Genomic DNA, 17,642 nt, shown 5'->3' with positions numbered 1-17,642 from the left:
GCCTCTAGCTTGGATACAAGATGTGATACGGGCGGGCATGGAGGCTCTAGTACCCTGTTGTACTGCCTCTAGCTTGGATACAAGATGTGATACAGACAGGCATGGAGGCTCTAGTACCCTGTTGTACCACCTCTAGCTTGGATACAAGATGTGATACAGGCGGGCATGGAGGCTCTAGTACCCTGTTGTACCACCTCTAGCTTGGATACAAGATGTGATACGGGCGGGCATGGAGGCTCTAGTACCCTGTTGTACCGCCTCTAGCTAGGATACAAGATGTGATACAGGCGGGCATGGAGGCTCTAGTACCCTGTTGTACCGCCTCTAGCTTGGATACAAGATGTGATACAGGCGGGCATGGAGGCTCCAGTACCCTGTTGTACCGCCTCTAGCTTGGATACAAGATGTGATACGGGCGGGCATGGAGGCTCTAGTACCCTGTTGTATTGCCTCTAGCTTGGATACAAGATGTGATACGGGCGGGCATGGAGGCTCTAGTACCCTGTTGTACCGCCTCTAGCTTGGATACAAGATGTGATACGGGCGGGCATGGAGGCTCTAGTACCCTGTTGTACCGCCTCTAGCTTGGATACAAGATGTGATACAGGCGGGCATAGAGGCTCTAGTACCCTGTTGTACCGCCTCTAGCTTGGATACAAGATGTGATACGGGCGGGCATGGAGGCTCTAGTACCCTGTTGTACCGCCTCTACCTTGGATACAAGATGTGATACGGGCGGGCATGGAGGCTCTAGTACCCTGTTGTACTGCCTCTAGCTTGGATACAAGATGTGATACAGACAGGCATGGAGGCTCTAGTACCCTGTTGTACCGCCTCTAGCTTGGATACAAGATGTGATACGGGTGGGCATGGAGGCTCTAGTACCCTGTTGCACTGCCTCTAGCTTGGATACCAGATGTGATACGGGTGGGCATGGAGGCTCTAGTACCCTGTTGCACTGCCTCTAGTTTGTAGACCAGATGTGATACTGGCGGGCATGGCGGCATACAGGTTCTGTATGGTATCCTGTGGCATATTGCTCCATATTTGCTATGTAACTGAACCTTTAGATCATGCAAAGTTGTAGGTTGTAGAAGTTGGTCTCCCAGATGGTCCCATACATGTTATCTTGGTGATAAATTTGACCTGGCAGCCACGGAAGTGTGACAATGTTGTGGGACATTCCTGTGACCCCCTTGTGTGTGCGGCCGAGCACACTTGTCAGCTGATAGGTAAGGGCACGCATCGCTGTACTCCGGCCAGGGCAGACCGGTGGGCAGAAGGCGCTGCACTGCTGCACGCCCAGCCCTAATGCTATAGCGCCACGTCCAGCAGCAGTAGGCGTGAGCCGGCAATTACGTCCTAATGTGACCGTCAGCCAGTGGTGCAGCAGTGAGCAGCTGCTCTCCTGATGGAAGCAGAATGCTGCAGTCATCCGCAGTACATTCCACACCAGCTGCGCCTTCTGTGGTACAAGGTCCGTATTCCAAGACCAGCATTCTTCCCAGCATGCACTGCGGCTTGTTCTCATTTGCATATAATATTGTCATAAAATGCTCTTCAGTTTGGCCAAAATACACTATATTAACAGGTTTTATTATTACAGGCATGACATATTAGGTAAAATATCACAGCAGGATACATTATTTTTAATTTATAAAAGTAATCTCTCCACAATGTAAGAACTTCTCTCCCGCGGGACCATAAATTCCGCCGGGGCTGTCTGCAGTATCGTGCTTGCTTCGGCAGCACATATACTAAAATTGGAACGATACAGAGAAGATTAGCATGGCCCCTGCGCAAGGATGACATGCAAATTCGTGAGGCGTTCCATATTTTTGCACCGATTCTTCAATTAGAATTAAAAAAAAAATTCTAACATAACATTTTTTTCTCCTTATAGGTTTTAACTTGGAGTAATAATAATAATTGTCTCACGGTGCCACCACTAAAAGGTGTATTTTTTGTGCCATGTGACTACAGGCATACAGCAAATGTACCCGAGGCGCCATAACCACGTACAGTGTAACCCCCCCCAGAAGTTGTGGGATGACACTTTTGTCTGTGTGATTGTAACATTGTTATAAGTGAGTGATTACAATATCGGAGTAAAAGGATCATTTAGGCGACTTTCACACGGGCGACCCCCTATTTTGTGTCTGCAATATTTGGTTGCCAGCAATGCTTTTTTTTTAGAATAATCTCCCATCGCAGTGCTGACGGCCACAATAAAATTGCGCGATAAAAAATGTACAATTTTTTATTGCGAAAATGAATAGGACTTTCCATTATCAAAATTGCATCGCAACACAATCTTGTTGCATTGCGAGGCGATAAAAAGGAGCGGCTCCATAGCGAAACCTGGGAGATAAAAAGAATGGCACATCGCAGAAAGATAGAGCAGCCGTTATTTTTTGTTCTCTCAACATCACATCAGTGAAAACATCGCAGATGGGAAGGAAACCGTTGGTTTCATAATCTGCTTTTTTACTGACTATCGCATCAGGCGAAAATCGCACGATTTTCTTGCCTGTGTGAAACCACCCTTATTGCGGAAAACTGATGCCTTGTACGAAGACTCCAGTACCCTGTTGTACCGCCTCTAGCTTAGATACAAGATGCGATACAGGCGGGCATGGAGGCTCTAGTACCCTGTTGTACCGCCTCTAGCTTAGATACAAGATGCGATACAGGCGGGCATGGAGGCTCTAGTACCCTGTTGTACCGCCTCTAGCTTGGATACAAGATGTGATACAGGCAGGCATAAAGGCTCTAGTACCCTGTTGTACCGCCTCTAGCTTGGATACAAGATGTGATACAGGCGGGCATAGAGGCTCTAGTACCCTGTTGTACCGCCTCTAGCTTGTATACAAGATGTGATACGGGCGGGCATGGAGGCTCTAGTACCCTGTTGTACCGCCTCTAGCTTGGATTCAAGATGTGATACGGGCGGGCATGGAGGCTTTAGTACCCTGTTGTACTGCCTCTAGCTTGGATACAAGATGTGATACAGACAGGCATGGAGGCTCTAGTACCCTGTTGTACCGCCTCTAGCTTGGATACAAGATGTGATACAGGCGGGCATGGAGGCTCTAGTACCCTGTTGTACCGCCTCTAGCTTGGATACAAGATGTGATACAGGCGGGCATGGAGGCTCTAGTACCCTGTTGCACTGCCTCTAGCTTGGATACCAGATGTGATACGGGTGGGCATGGAGGCTCTAGTACCCTGTTGCACTGCCTCTAGTTTGTATACCAGATGTGATACTGGCGGGCATGGCGGCATACAGGTTCTGTATGGTATCCTGTGGCATATTGCTCCATATTTGCTATGTAACTGAACCTTTAGATCATGCAAAGTTGTAGGTTGTAGAAGTTGGTCTCCCAGATGGTCCCATACATGTTATCTTGGTGATAAATTTGACCTGGCAGCCACGGAAGTGTGACAATGTTGTGGGACATTCCTGTGACCCCCTTGTAAGGCTTGAGGGACAGTTAGGAGGGAAAGCCTCATGGGATCTGGGAGCTTTATATACATGATGGATGGATGATATGTCACCTTCTATGGAGAAGGTTTTCTGGTTAACCATGATATGTTACAAAGGTCATTACTGGGTCAGATGAGATGGAAGAGAGTGAGTTCTGCCCAGTGATGGACTGGTTGGCAGCAGCACATGATTGGCTGAAGAAAAATGGCGGGAAATGCCTGTGGTTGTCAGGCAGAATCTGGTGGCCTGATAGTGGCTGGTGATTGGTCCAGAGGAATAAGCTGAGAGGAGCAGCAGTGATATATGGAGGTGCAGAGATGTGGGCCATCATCAGCTGGAAAGGAAGCAGCATCCAGGTGACAGCTCCCTGTTCCTGTCACAATTCCTGTCAGCTCCCCTCACAATTCCTGTCACAGCTTCAGATCCTCTGTGAAGATGAAGGACTTTCTGCAGCGCCTGATCATCAGCGAGGATGAAGTGGTCAGTTAGGAACAGTTTCACAGATGTCTGGAATCCCCTGCGCTTCAGCTTAGAACTTGTCAGCAGTGCCGGCCAGGAGGAGCTGCAGAGGACATTGTGTGAACGCTTGTATCTGAGGAGGACTTGTCAGTAGAAAATTACCAGCGAAGCAAACGCAGAGGCTGCCTTTACCTTCATCCGATCGGAGGCGACTGAAACCTGGCAGCGGGAACAGTGCCCAGCAGATGCCAACGCCAGCAGGAACAGTGCCACCAGATGCCAACACCAAGTCCTGTACTGCTGTGCGTGCAGGGTACGGGTGAAGCTCTACAAGATGGCGACGGTCCCTCTGCCAAGTCCTGTGCTGCTGTAATGGCAGGGTACAGGTGAAGCTGTACAAGTGGTGAGACCCCCGGTTACCAGGTGGTACCCCTGGTCACTGGCACCTGTGTATAGAAGGGTTTAGCTTGTGTACCAGTTGGGAGTGATTTCGCACAGCGGTTTTTGTGTTCAGTTTTTGGCGGTCCGGAGCCAGGAGCGGGTCTATTATGGGGAGGACATGGGAATCTTTCCATTATGCTTCCTCTCTGCTCCTGGCTTTGGCTCACAGGGTGCGGGGCATCGGGGCCGTCATGTGAGCGCCCCCTAAGGTAGATTGGTCAGTTTTAAATGTGTTAGTGATAACCCTTACTAGGCTGTTGAGCTCTGAGGTAACTGAGCTCTGAGGTGACCACTGCATGCAGACTGTCAGCTCTAACCACTGCTTGGTATCTGTCAGCGGTGAGATAACTGGTCAGCTGTCAGCTCTGAGGTAACCACTGCATGCAGGCAGTCAGCTGTGAGATAACTGGTCAGCTATCAGCTCTGAGGTAACCACTGCATGCAGGCAGTCAGCGGTGAGATAACTGGTCAGCTATCAGCTCTGAGGTAACTACTGCATGCAGGCAGTCAGACGTGAGATAACTGGTCACTTATCAGCTGTGAGGTAACCACTGCATGCAGGCAGTCAGCTGTGAGATAACTGGTCAGCTATCAGCTCTGAGGTAACCACTGCATGCAGGCAGTCAGCGGTGAGATAACTGGTCACCTATCAGCTCTGAGGTAACTACTGCATGCAGGCAGTCAGCGGTGAGATAACTGGTCAGCTATCAGCTCTGAGGTAACCACTGCATGCAGGCAGTCAGCGGTGAGATAACTGGTCAGCTATCAGCTCTGAGGTAACCACTGCATGCAGGCAGTCAGCGGTGAGATAACTGGTCAGCTATCAGCTCTGAGGTAACTACTGCCCGCAGTCTGTGGTTGAGGCGGCTGCTGCTGTTAATCAGATCTGGTTTATAATTACTTGTTGTTTTATAACTGTTACTTTCTTATAAAAATAATCAGAATCTAATGATGACCGGAGGAACAGAGATGGTTAATGATGGTTACCGGGGTGTTTGTGTCACCTCGGTGTAACTAGTTAGGTGGTTGTTAGACATCCTTGGGGCGCCTCACTACCTTGGTGTGTGGTTACATTTATGGGATCGAGGTAATGGAGCCGTGTGGGTACTGAGGTAAGAGCTGTGGGTACTGAGGTAAGAGCTGTGGGTACTGAGGTAAGAGGTGTGGGTACTGAGGTAAGAGGTGTGGGCACTGATGTAAGAGGTGTGGGTACTGAGGTAAGAGCTGTGGGTACTGAGGTAAGAGCTGTGGGTACTGAGGTAAGAGCTGTGGGCACTGATGTAAGAGGTGTGGGTACTGAGGTAAGAGCTGTGGGTACTGAGGTAAGAGCTGTGGGTACTGAGGTAAGAGCTGTGGGTACTGAGGTAAGAGCTGTGGGTACTGAGGTAAGAGCTGTGGGTACTGAGGTAAGAGCTGTGGGTACTGAGATAAGAGCTGTGGGTACTGAGGTAAGAGCTGTGGGTACTGAGGTAAGAGCTGTGGGTACTGAGATAACAGCTGTGGGCACTGATGTAAGAGGTGTGGGTACTGAGGTAAGAGCTGTGGGCACTGATGTAAGAGGTGTGGGTACTGAGGTAAGAGCTGTGGGTACTGAGATAAGAGCTGTGGGTACTGAGGTAAGAGCTGTGGGTACTGAGGTAAGAGCTGTGGGTACTGAGGTAAGAGCTGTGGGTACTGAGGTAAGAGCTGTGGGTACTGAGGTAAGAGCTGTGGGCACTGAGGTAAGAGCTGTGGGTACGGAGGTAAGAGCTGTGGGTACTGAGATAAGAGCTGTGGGTACTGAGATAAGAGCTGTGGGTACTGAGGTAAGAGCTGTGGGTACTGAGGTAAGAGCTGTGGGTACTGCCATAAGGGCTCATATTGTGCCGCTCTCATCCATTTATGGTTGTTTTAGTCAGAAATCAGTACAAATTCCTTGCATCCAGGAAATAGAGTTTCCTGCAATAGGGCAGGACTAGAGTGAGGCCACCATATTGGAAGTAGGCCCGGCTCATTAAAGAAGGCTCCCAGTATGGCCTATATGTGCATGAGTTAAAGGGACTCAGCTGTGAAGGGGTTAATAAGTTAATTTCAGTTGTTTATGATCCTGATCTAGCTAAATTGCTAAGAACATAGCTGAGGGCAGAGTTGCCGGTCATTTTGATCCCCCCCTTTATTTTCAATTTGAGGTTGTCCCCTTTAAGGGCGCCCACCCACTGGCGTTTGCGATTTTCGTGCGTGAAAAACGCCGCGTTTTCGCGGCGTTTTTTGCCGCATTTTCGCGGCTTTTCCGTTAATTTCCATTGACTTTCATGGGTGCATTAGGAGAAAAATAAGGACACATATGCAACTGACAGTTCCTATGTTAAAAAACGCAACGCAACGCAACGCAAAACGCCAGTGGACAGGAGTACATTCAATTCTAATTGCTCTGCAGGAAAAACGCAAAACGCAAAGAAAAAAAAATCGCCAGTGGGTGGGCGCCCTAAGGGTGATGCCACAGAAGGAGTCTATCTCCTCCTGGTTATTTATCATCTATCTTACCCACAAGCAGTCTTCTCTGAATGCTGAGGCGCTCCTGAGCTGCTGGCAGTAAGATATGCATCATGTGACTACATTGGCTTTATTATGGCCCTTCGGTCATGTGATGCAGTATTCGGATAACTTCTTATTGGTTGGGGTGTTAATTCTTTGGTTTCCGGTTTGGCGTTACCGATGGGATCTAAGGCATCCCACTATTATTTAGGACTATCCTCATTGTTACAGTAGGTGTGAGGAAGGAATGCCCTGATGTTGGTGTAATACACTACATAGATGGTTGTTGTTTATGGGGCATCATGGTAATGAGGGTATGCACAAGTTTTAGAGGGCATGTGGCCAGGATGGAGGATTTTGGGGTGCCGCTGGCGAACGGGAAAATTGTATGGCCGTGTACTCGGTTGGAGTTTTTAGCTATTTAATTGATAGCATTGTGATGGTTTTTCTAATTGCCAATGTCAGGGGTGTATAGTTTATGGGTTTAATTAGTCAGACATTACGTATGAAGGACGATTACATGGAGGGAGTTGCAGCCGTTAGCAGATCACTCCTGTTTGGCTTCACAGGTGATTATTATTGGTCGCAGGTATTCCCGCAGGTCATGTGTGGTGATATGCGGTTGGAAGTCCCATACATCGCATGCGCGGATGTCAAGGGAGCTAAAGCAGCATTTAGTGCTATGGTTGGTATCTTTGACTTTAAGGGTGCGGGCAGACGAGCGCATAAACGGCGCGTTTTTGCGACCAAACGTATATACGTGACCATCTGAGGCAATAATTTCGAATGTATTCGTTCACATGGGCGATTTTACGGCGCGTAAAAACGGCAATTCGAAAAAAAACGGAACATATGCGACCGAAATACGCGATAACGCATATTCGATGGCCGAAAAGACCATTTGCAAAGTAGGAACAAACGAAAATACGCTTTCTAGCTCTGGTCGTGATCGGTGAAAAACGATCGCTCGGGCGATTATACGTTGCACTCGTGCAAACGTAAATATGCCTACGCTCGTCTGCCCGCACCCTAAGAGCCGGTCAGCACCAATTAATTCGTATGCTAGTCAGATTATGTCTAACATATAACCTCTTACTGATGTTAGAGATGGTCGGTGTGAGATTAATGCAGCTGCTATCTTATTGTCTTGTTTACGGATGCGCAATTCAGGGAAGAAGAGTCCAACATTCAGGATGCAGCGCTCATATAGCTCAGTTTGGAAGGTAATGTTGGGTATGGCTTTCTTTCAAAGATGGTATAATCTGGTACCTATTAATCGTTTTTCAGGTAGAGAGATTGATCAGAGGCTGTAAGGCGGTAGCTGATGCCGCTGATCAACGCTCTGCTATCACATTGAGCTTACAAGGGAAGTTGGTGAAAGTATTGCCTGAAGTGTGTAGATCAGCAGATGAGGTACAGCTGTTTAGATCTGACTTTGGGGCCTTAAGGATTTGTCCAACCATGGGAGCTTTATAATAATAATAATAAAATAAAAAAAATAAAAAAAAAAGACGAAATGGGTAAAGGGGTATGAATTCGCTTGTTTGCTCATTTTCATGAGAATATATGCTTGCTTAGGAATTTGCAGGTGTTTATGTGGCTATGCCTGCAAGCACCAGGTTCTTTGTTGATCCATGTACCCTGTTTCTCCGGTGATAAAACCTACCCGGAAATAAACCCTAGCAGGATTTTTCTGGACGCTTGAACTTTAAGCCCTATTCCAAAATTAAGCCCTAGTTGAAGTTAATTAAAAAAAAAAAAAAACTGTAAATGTAAATAGTGCTAGGCAGTTATACATGGCAAAGTAAGATCTTGTGGAGCAAATTAGTAGAAGACCCTGTCTTGTTTTCGGGGAGCCAGGGATGATGGACAGTCATTATCTTGCTTTTAATGTAAAATGGTGCTTATTGGTTTACAGGTGCGGTTTTATTGAAGAAAAAGTAAACAGATGGGGATCATCTCAGTTTTAGTTGTACATGCGCCTGAATAATATGGTGTACTAATTCTTTTTTCATTTTAGGAGTTAAGAAAAGTATTGTGTGGATTGTTGGACCCTCCTTTGTGTACTAGCCTTGGAGAAGGGCAGCGGATCACTGTTGTTCTGAAAATTTGGGTTTGTACAGATCACAGTTTGAAATTTTTTGGCGCGGTAGCAGAGGTATGAGGTGGAGTGGATTAATGGCTAAACTGATGTATAAAGAGTCACGTGGGCTTGGAGAGTCACGTGGGTTTGGAGTGTCACGTGGGCCCTGTCCAGATGTTTTGATTTTACACTTAGGGGATAATGACATAGAAGAGAACACATTGATATGTCATGGGACATTGAAAGGGAGATGTGGAGCATTAAACAAGGTTCCAGATACAGTGATAGTTTTTTTCAGATATTGTTCCTAGTTTATTATGGTCATTGCCAAGGTCTGTATATAGTGAGAGAATTCGGAGAAGGGTTAACCTGGTGGTAGAGCTCATGCCAGGAGTGGATGTTTTCTTTTTAGACATGCTGATATGGAAGGTTTGGTTCCAGGATTGCATAGGAATGTTATAGTATACTTGTCAGAGATTGCGTTGGATATTTTTATTATGGATTTGTGTAGATAATTGAGGAGGCTGCGGGTGTTGGGGGGGCCATGTCATTAGTGGATGCCATGGCCTGGTGGGGGATTGTCGCCCGCATTAGGCGGGTGGGCAGGTAAACTTGGGGAGAGTTTGGTGGTGGTAAACTCGTGTCTGTAAGACAGAGTTTACATGAACTGTTGTGGTTATTGATTGGTTAATAAACTTGGGTCTGTAAAACAGAGTTTACAGCAAGTGTTATGGTTATTATTGGTTATATTTCTCCCCAAATGTTTGTAACCCCGTTAATAAACACCGCGGCCTTATTTATCCAATATTGGTGTCTGTGTCGGTTATTTATAAGAGTTTGGTAAGGTTTTAATAAAGCGTAAGATCCCATGTGTGTGCGGCCGAGCACACTTGTCAGCTGATAGGTAAGGGCACGCATCGCTGTACTCCGGCCAGGGCAGACCGGTGGGCAGAAGGCGCTGCACTGCTGCACGCCCAGCCCTAATGCTATAGCGCCACGTCCAGCAGCAGTAGGCGTGAGCCGGCAATCACGTCCCAATGTGACCGTCAGCCAGTGGTGCAGCAGTGAGCAGCTGCTCTCCTGATGGAAGCAGAACGCTGCAGTCATCCGCAGTACATTCCACACCAGCTGCACCTTCTGTGGTACAAGGTCCGTATTCCGAGACCAGCATTCTTCCCAGCATGCACTGCGGCTTCTTCTCATTTGCATATAACATTGTCACAAAATGCTCTTCAGTTTGGCCAAAATACTCTGTATTAATGGGTTTTATTATTACAGGCATGACATATTAGGTGAAATATCACAGCAGGATACATTATTTTTAATTTATAAAAGTAATCTCTCCACAATGTAAGAACTTCTCTCCCGCGGGACCATAAATACCGCCGGGGCTGTCTGTAGTATCGTGCTTGCTTCGGCAGCACATATACTAAAATTGGAACGATACAGAGAAGATTAGCATGGCCCCTGCGCAAGGATGACACGCAAATTCGTGAGGCGTTCCATATTTTTGCACCGATTCTTCAATTAGAATTAAAAAAAAAATTCTAACATAACATTTTTTTCTCCTTATAGGTTTTAACTTGGAGTAATAATAATAATTGTCTCACGGTGCCACCACTAAAAGGTGTATTTTTTGTGCCATGTGACTACAGGCATACAGCAAATGTACCCGAGGCGCCATAACCACGTACAGTGTAACCCCCCCCAGAAGTTGTGGGATGACACTTTTGTCTGTGTGATTGTAACGTTGTTATAAGTGAGTGATTACAATATCGGAGTAAAAGGATCATTTAGGCGACTTTCACACGGGCGACCCCCTATTTTGTGTCTGCAATATTTGGTTGCCAGCAATGCTTTTTTTTTAGAATAATCTCCCATCGCAGTGCTGACGGCCACAATAAAATTGCGCGATAAAAAATGTACAATTTTTTATTGCGAAAATGAATAGGACTTTCCATTATCAAAATTGCATCGCAACACAATCTTGTTGCATTGCGAGGCGATAAAAAGGAGCGGCTCCATAGCGAAACCTGGGAGATAAAAAGAATCGCACATCGCAGAAAGATAGAGCAGCCGTTATTTTTTGTTCTCTCAACATCACATCAGTGAAAACATCACAGATGGGAAGGAAACCGTTGGTTTCATAATCTGCTTTTTTACTGACTATCGCATCAGGCGAAAATCGCACGATTTTCTTGCCTGTGTGAAACCACCCTTATTGCGGAAAACTGATGCCTTGTACGAAGACTCCAGTACCCTGTTGTACCGCCTCTAGCTTAGATACAAGATGTGATACAGGCGGGCATGGAGGCTCTAGTACCCTGTTGTACCGCCTCTAGCTTGGATACAGGATGTGATACAGGCAGGCATGGAGGCTCTAGTACCCTGTTGTACCGCCTCTAGCTTGGATACAAGATGTGATACAGACAGGCATGGAGACTTTAGTACCCTGTTGTACCGCCTCTAGCTTGGATACAAGATGTGATACAGGCGGGCATAGAGGCTCTAGTACCCTGTTGTACCGCCTCTAGCTTGGATACAAGATGTGATACAGGCAGGCATAGAGGCTCTAGTACCCTGTTGTACCGCCTCTAGCTTGGATACAAGATGTGATACAGGCGGGCATAGAGGCTCTAGTACCCTGTTGTACCGCCTCTAGCTGGGATACAAGATGTGATACGGGCGGGCATGGAGGCTCTAGTACCTTGTTGTACCGCCTCTAGGTTGGATACAAGATGTGATATGGGCGGGCATGGAGGCTCTAGTACCATGTTGTACCGCCTCTAGCTTGGATTCAAGATGTGATACAGGTGGGCATGGAGGCTCTAGTACCCTGTTGTACCGCCTCTAGCTTGGATACAAGATGTGATATAGACAGGCATGGAGGCTCTAATACCCTGTTGTACCACCGCTAGCTTGGATACAAGATGTGATACAGACAGGCATGGAGGCTCTAGTACCCTGTTGTACTGCCTCTAGCTTGGATACAAGATGTGATACAGGCGGGCATGGAGGCTCTAGTACCCTGTTGTACCGCCTCTAGCTTGGATACAAGATGTGATACGGGCGGGCATGGAGGCTCTAGTACCCTGTTGTACCGCCTCTAGCTTGGATACAAGATGTGATACAGGTGGGCATGGAGGCTCTAGTACCCTGTTGTACCGCCTCTAGCTTGGATACAAGATGTGATATAGACAGGCATGGAGGCTCTAATACCCTGTTGTACCACCTCTAGCTTGGATACAAGATGTGATACAGACAGGCATGGAGGCTCTAGTACCCTGTTGTACTGCCTCTAGCTTGGATACAAGATGTGATACAGACAGGCATGGAGGCTCTAGTACCCTGTTATACCGCCTCTAGCTTGGATACAAGATGTGATACGGGCGGGCATGGAGGCTCTAGTACCCTGTTGTACCGCCTCTAGCTTGGATACAAGATGTGATACGGGCGGGCATGGAGGCTCTAGTACACTGTTGTACTGCCTCTAGCTTGGATACAAGATGTGATACAGACAGGCATGGAGGCTCTAGTACCCTGTTGTACCACCTGTAGCTTGGATACAAGATGTGATACGGGCGGGCATGGAGGCTCTAGTACCCTGTTGTACCGCCTCTAGCTTGGATACAAGATGTGATACAGGCCGGCATGGAGGCTCTAGTACCCTGTTGTACCGCCTCTAGCTTGGATACAAGATGTGATACAGGTGGGCATGGAGGCTCTAGTACCCTGTTGTACCGCCTCTAGCTTGGATACAAGATGTGATATAGATAGGCATGGAGGCTCTAATACCCTGTTGTACCACCTCTAGCTTGGATACAAGATGTGATACAGACAGGCATGGAGGCTCTAGTACCCTGTTGTACTGCCTCTAGCTTGGATACAAGATGTGATACAGGCATGGAGGCTCTAGTACCCTGTTATACCGCCTCTAGCTTGGATACAAGATGTGATACGGGCGGGCATGGAGGCTCTAGTACCCTGTTGTACCGCCTCTAGCTTGGATACAAGATGTGATACGGGCGGGCATGGAGGCTCTAGTACACTGTTGTACTGCCTCTAGCTTGGATACAAGATGTGATACAGACAGGCATGGAGGCTCTAGTACCCTGTTGTACCACCTGTAGCTTGGATACAAGATGTGATACGGGCGGGCATGGAGGCTCTAGTACCCTGTTGTACCGCCTCTAGCTTGGATACAAGATGTGATACAGGCCGGCATGGAGGCTCTAGTACCCTGTTGTACCGCCTCTAGCTTGGATACAAGATGTGATACAGGTGGGCATGGAGGCTCTAGTACCCTGTTGTACCGCCTCTAGCTTGGATACAAGATGTGATATAGATAGGCATGGAGGCTCTAATACCCTGTTGTACCACCTCTAGCTTGGATACAAGATGTGATACAGACAGGCATGGAGGCTCTAGTACCCTGTAGTACCGCCTCTAGGTTGGATACAAGATGTGATACAGGCGGGCATGGAGGCTCTAGTACCCTGTTGTACCGCCTCTAGCTTGGATACAAGATGTGATACGGGCTGGCATGGAGGCTCTAGTACCCTGTTGTACTGCCTCTAGCTTGGATACAAGATGTGATACAGACAGGCATGGAGGCTCTAGTACCCTGTTGTACCACCTCTAGCTTGGATACAAGATGTGAAACAGGCAGGCATGGAGGCTCTAGTACCCTGTTGTACCACCTCTAGCTTGGATACAAGATGTGATACAGGCAGGCATGGAGGCTCTAGTACCCTGTTGTACCACCTGTAGCTTGGATACAAGATGTGATACGGGTGGGCATGGAGGCTCTAGTACCCTGTTGCACTGCCTCTAGCTTGGATACAAGATGTGATACGGACGGGCATGGAGGCTCTAGTACCCTGTTGTAATGCCTCTAGCTTGGATACAAGATGTGATACAGACAGGCATGTATGCTCTAGTACCCTGTTGTACCGCCTCTAGCTTGGATACAAGATGTGATACAGGCAGGCATGGAGGCTCTAGTACCCTGTTGTACCACCTGTAGCTTGGATACAAGATGTGATACAGGCAGGCATGGAGGCTCTAATACCCTGTTGTACCACCTCTAGCTTGGATACAAGATGTGATACAGACAGGCATGGAGGCTCTAGTACCCTGTTGTACTGCCTCTAGCTTGGATACAAGATGTGATACAGGCATGGAGGCTCTAGTACCCTGTTATACCGCCTCTAGCTTGGATACAAGATGTGATACGGGCGGGCATGGAGGCTCTAGTACCCTGTTGTACCGCCTCTAGCTTGGATACAAGATGTGATACAGGCGGGCATGGAGGCTCTAGTACACTGTTGTACTGCCTCTAGCTTGGATACAAGATGTGATACAGACAGGCATGGAGGCTCTAGTACCCTGTTGTACCACCTGTAGCTTGGATACAAGATGTGATACGGGCGGGCATGGAGGCTCTAGTACCCTGTTGTACCGCCTCTAGCTTGGATACAAGATGTGATACAGGCCGGCATGGAGGCTCTAGTACCCTGTTGTACCGCCTCTAGCTTGGATACAAGATGTGATACAGGTGGGCATGGAGGCTCTAGTACCCTGTTGTACCGCCTCTAGCTTGGATACAAGATGTGATATAGATAGGCATGGAGGCTCTAATACCCTGTTGTACCACCTCTAGCTTGGATACAAGATGTGATACAGACAGGCATGGAGGCTCTATTACCCTGTAGTACCGCCTCTAGGTTGGATACAAGATGTGATACAGGCGGGCATGGAGGCTCTAGTACCCTGTTGTACTGCCTCTAGCTTGGATACAAGATGTGATACGGGCGGGCATGGAGGCTCTAGTACCCTGTTGTACCGCCTCTAGCTTGGATACAAGATGTGATACGGGCGGGCATGGAGGCTCTAGTACCCTGTTGTACCGCCTCTAGCTTGGATACAAGATGTGATACAGGCGGGCATGGAGGCTCTAGTACCCTGTTGTACCGCCTCTAGCTTGGATACAAGATGTGATACAGGTGGGCATGGATGCTCTAGTATCCTGTTGTACTGCCTCTAGCTTGGATACAAGATGTGATACGGGCTGGCATGGAGGCTCTAGTACCCTGTTGTACTGCCTCTAGCTTGGATACAAGATGTGATACAGATAGGCATGGAGGCTCTAGTACCCTGTTGTACCACCTCTAGCTTGGATACAAGATGTGAAACAGGCAGGCATGGAGGCTCTAGTACCCTGTTGTACCACCTCTAGCTTGGATACAAGATGTGATACAGGCAGGCATGGAGGCTCTAGTACCCTGTTGTACCACCTGTAGCTTGGATACAAGATGTGATACGGGTGGGCATGGAGGCTCTAGTACCCTGTTGCACTGCCTCTAGCTTGGATACAAGATGTGATACGGACGGGCATGGAGGCTCTAGTACCCTGTTGTAATGCCTCTAGCTTGGATACAAGATGTGATACAGACAGGCATGTATGCTCTAGTACCCTGTTGTACCGCCTCTAGCTTGGATACAAGATGTGATACAGGCAGGCATGGAGGCTCTAGTACCCTGTTGTACCACCTGTAGCTTGGATACAAGATGTGATACAGGCAGGCATGGAGGCTCTAGTACCCTGTTGTACCGCCTCTAGCTTGGATACAAGATGTGATACGGACGGGCATGGAGGCTCTAGTACCCTGTTGTACTGCCTCTAGCTTGGATACAAGATGTGATACAGACAGGCATGTATGCTCTAGTACCCTGTTGTACCGCCTCTAGCTTGGATACAAGATGTGATACAGGCAGGCATGGAGGCTCTAGTACCCTGTTGTACCGCCTCTAGCTTGGATACAAGATGTGATACAGGCGGGCATGGAGGCTCTAGTACCCTGTTGTACCGCCTCTAGCTTGGATACAAGATGTGATACGGCGGGAATGGAGGCTCTAGTACCCTGTTGTACCGCCTCTAGCTTGGATACAAGATGTGATACAGGCAGGCATGGAGGCTCTAGTACCCTGTTGTACCACCTCTAGCTTGGATACAAGATGTGATACAGGCGGGCATGGAGGCTCTAGTACCCTGTTGTACCGCCTCTAGCTTGGATACAAGATGTGATACAGGTGAGCATGGAGGCTCTATTATCCTGTTGTACCGCCTCTAGCTTGGATACAAGATGTGATACAGGCGGGCATGGAGGCTCTAGTACCCTGTTGTACCGCCTCTAGCTTGGATACAAGATGTGATACGGGCGGGCATGGAGGCTCTAGTACCCTGTTGTACCGCCTCTAGCTTGGATACAAGATGTGATACAGACAGGCATGGATGCTCTAGTACCCTGTTGTACCACCTCTAGCTTGGATACAAGATGTGATACAGGCAGGCATGGAGGCTCTAATACCCTGTTGTACCGCCTCTAGCTTGGATACAAGATGTGATACAGGCAGGCATGGAGACTTTAGTACCCTGTTGTACCGCCTCTAGCTTGGATACAAGATGTGATACAGGCGGGCATAGAGGCTCTAGTACCCTGTTGTACCGCCTCTAGCTTGGATACAAGATGTGATACAGGCAGGCATAGAGGCTCTAGTACCCTGTTGTACCGCCTCTAGCTTGGATACAAGATGTGATACAGGCGGGCATAGAGGCTCTAGTACCCTGTTGTACCGCCTCTAGCTGGGATACAAGATGTGATACGGGCGGGCATGGAGGCTCTAGTACCTTGTTGTACCGCCTCTAGGTTGGATACAAGATGTGATACGGGCGGGCATGGAGGCTCTAGTACTATGTTGTACCGCCTCTAGCTTGGATACAAGATGTGATACAGGTGGGCATGGAGGCTCTAGTACCCTGTTGTACCGCCACTAGCTTGGATACAAGATGTGATATAGACAGGCATGGAGGCTCTAATACCCTGTTGTACCACCGCTAGCTTGGATACAAGATGTGATACAGACAGGCATGGAGGCTCTAGTACCCTGTTGTACTGCCTCTAGCTTGGATACAAGATGTGATACAGGCGGGCATGGAGGCTCTAGTACCCTGTTGTACCGCCACTAGCTTGGATACAAGATGTGATACGGGCGGGCATGGAGGCTCTAGTACCCTGTTGTACCGCCTCTAGCTTGGATACAAGATGTGATACAGGTGGGCATGGAGGCTCTAGTACCCTGTTGTACCGCCTCTAGCTTGGATACAAGATGTGATATAGACAGGCATGGAGGCTCTAGTACCCTGTTGTACCACCTCTAGCTTGGATACAAGATGTGATACAGACAGGCATGGAGGCTCTAGTACCCTGTTGTACTGCCTCTAGCTTGGATACAAGATGTGATACAGGCATGGAGGCTCTAGTACCCTGTTAAACCACCTCTAGCTTGGATACAAGATGTGATACGGGCGGGCATGGAGGCTCCAGTACCCTGTTGTACCGCCTTTAGCTTGGATACAAGATGTGATACGGGCGGGCATGGAGGCTCTAGTACACTGTTGTACTGCCTCTAGCTTGGATACAAGATGTGATACAGACAGGCATGGAGGCTCTAGTACCCTGTTGTACCACCTGTAGCTTGGATACAAGATGTGATACGGGCGGGCATGGAGGCTCTAGTACCCTGTTGTACCGCCTCTAGCTTGGATACAAGATGTGATACAGGCCGGCATGGAGGCTCTAGTACCCTGTTGTACCG

The 17,642-nt window shown here is 48.2% G+C and overlaps 2 non-coding genes across 2 annotated transcripts; both read left to right on the top strand.

The window, feature by feature from the left end:
* Positions 1-1,733: 1,733 nt before the first annotated feature.
* Positions 1,734-1,840, top strand: LOC136588874 (U6 spliceosomal RNA). Its single transcript, XR_010787676.1, has one exon. It is a non-coding gene; the product is annotated as a U6 spliceosomal RNA (small nuclear RNA).
* An 8,549-nt stretch (positions 1,841-10,389) lies between these two features.
* LOC136588804 (U6 spliceosomal RNA) lies at positions 10,390-10,496 on the top strand. The gene has a single exon (XR_010787614.1). It is a non-coding gene; the product is annotated as a U6 spliceosomal RNA (small nuclear RNA).
* The last annotated feature ends 7,146 nt before the right edge of the window (positions 10,497-17,642 follow it).

The sequence above is a fragment of the Eleutherodactylus coqui genome, chromosome 13, assembly GCF_035609145.1.
Source record: "Eleutherodactylus coqui strain aEleCoq1 chromosome 13, aEleCoq1.hap1, whole genome shotgun sequence".
Taxonomy (NCBI): Eukaryota; Metazoa; Chordata; class Amphibia; order Anura; family Eleutherodactylidae; genus Eleutherodactylus; species Eleutherodactylus coqui.
This window is presented reverse-complemented; position numbering and strand designations above follow the sequence as displayed.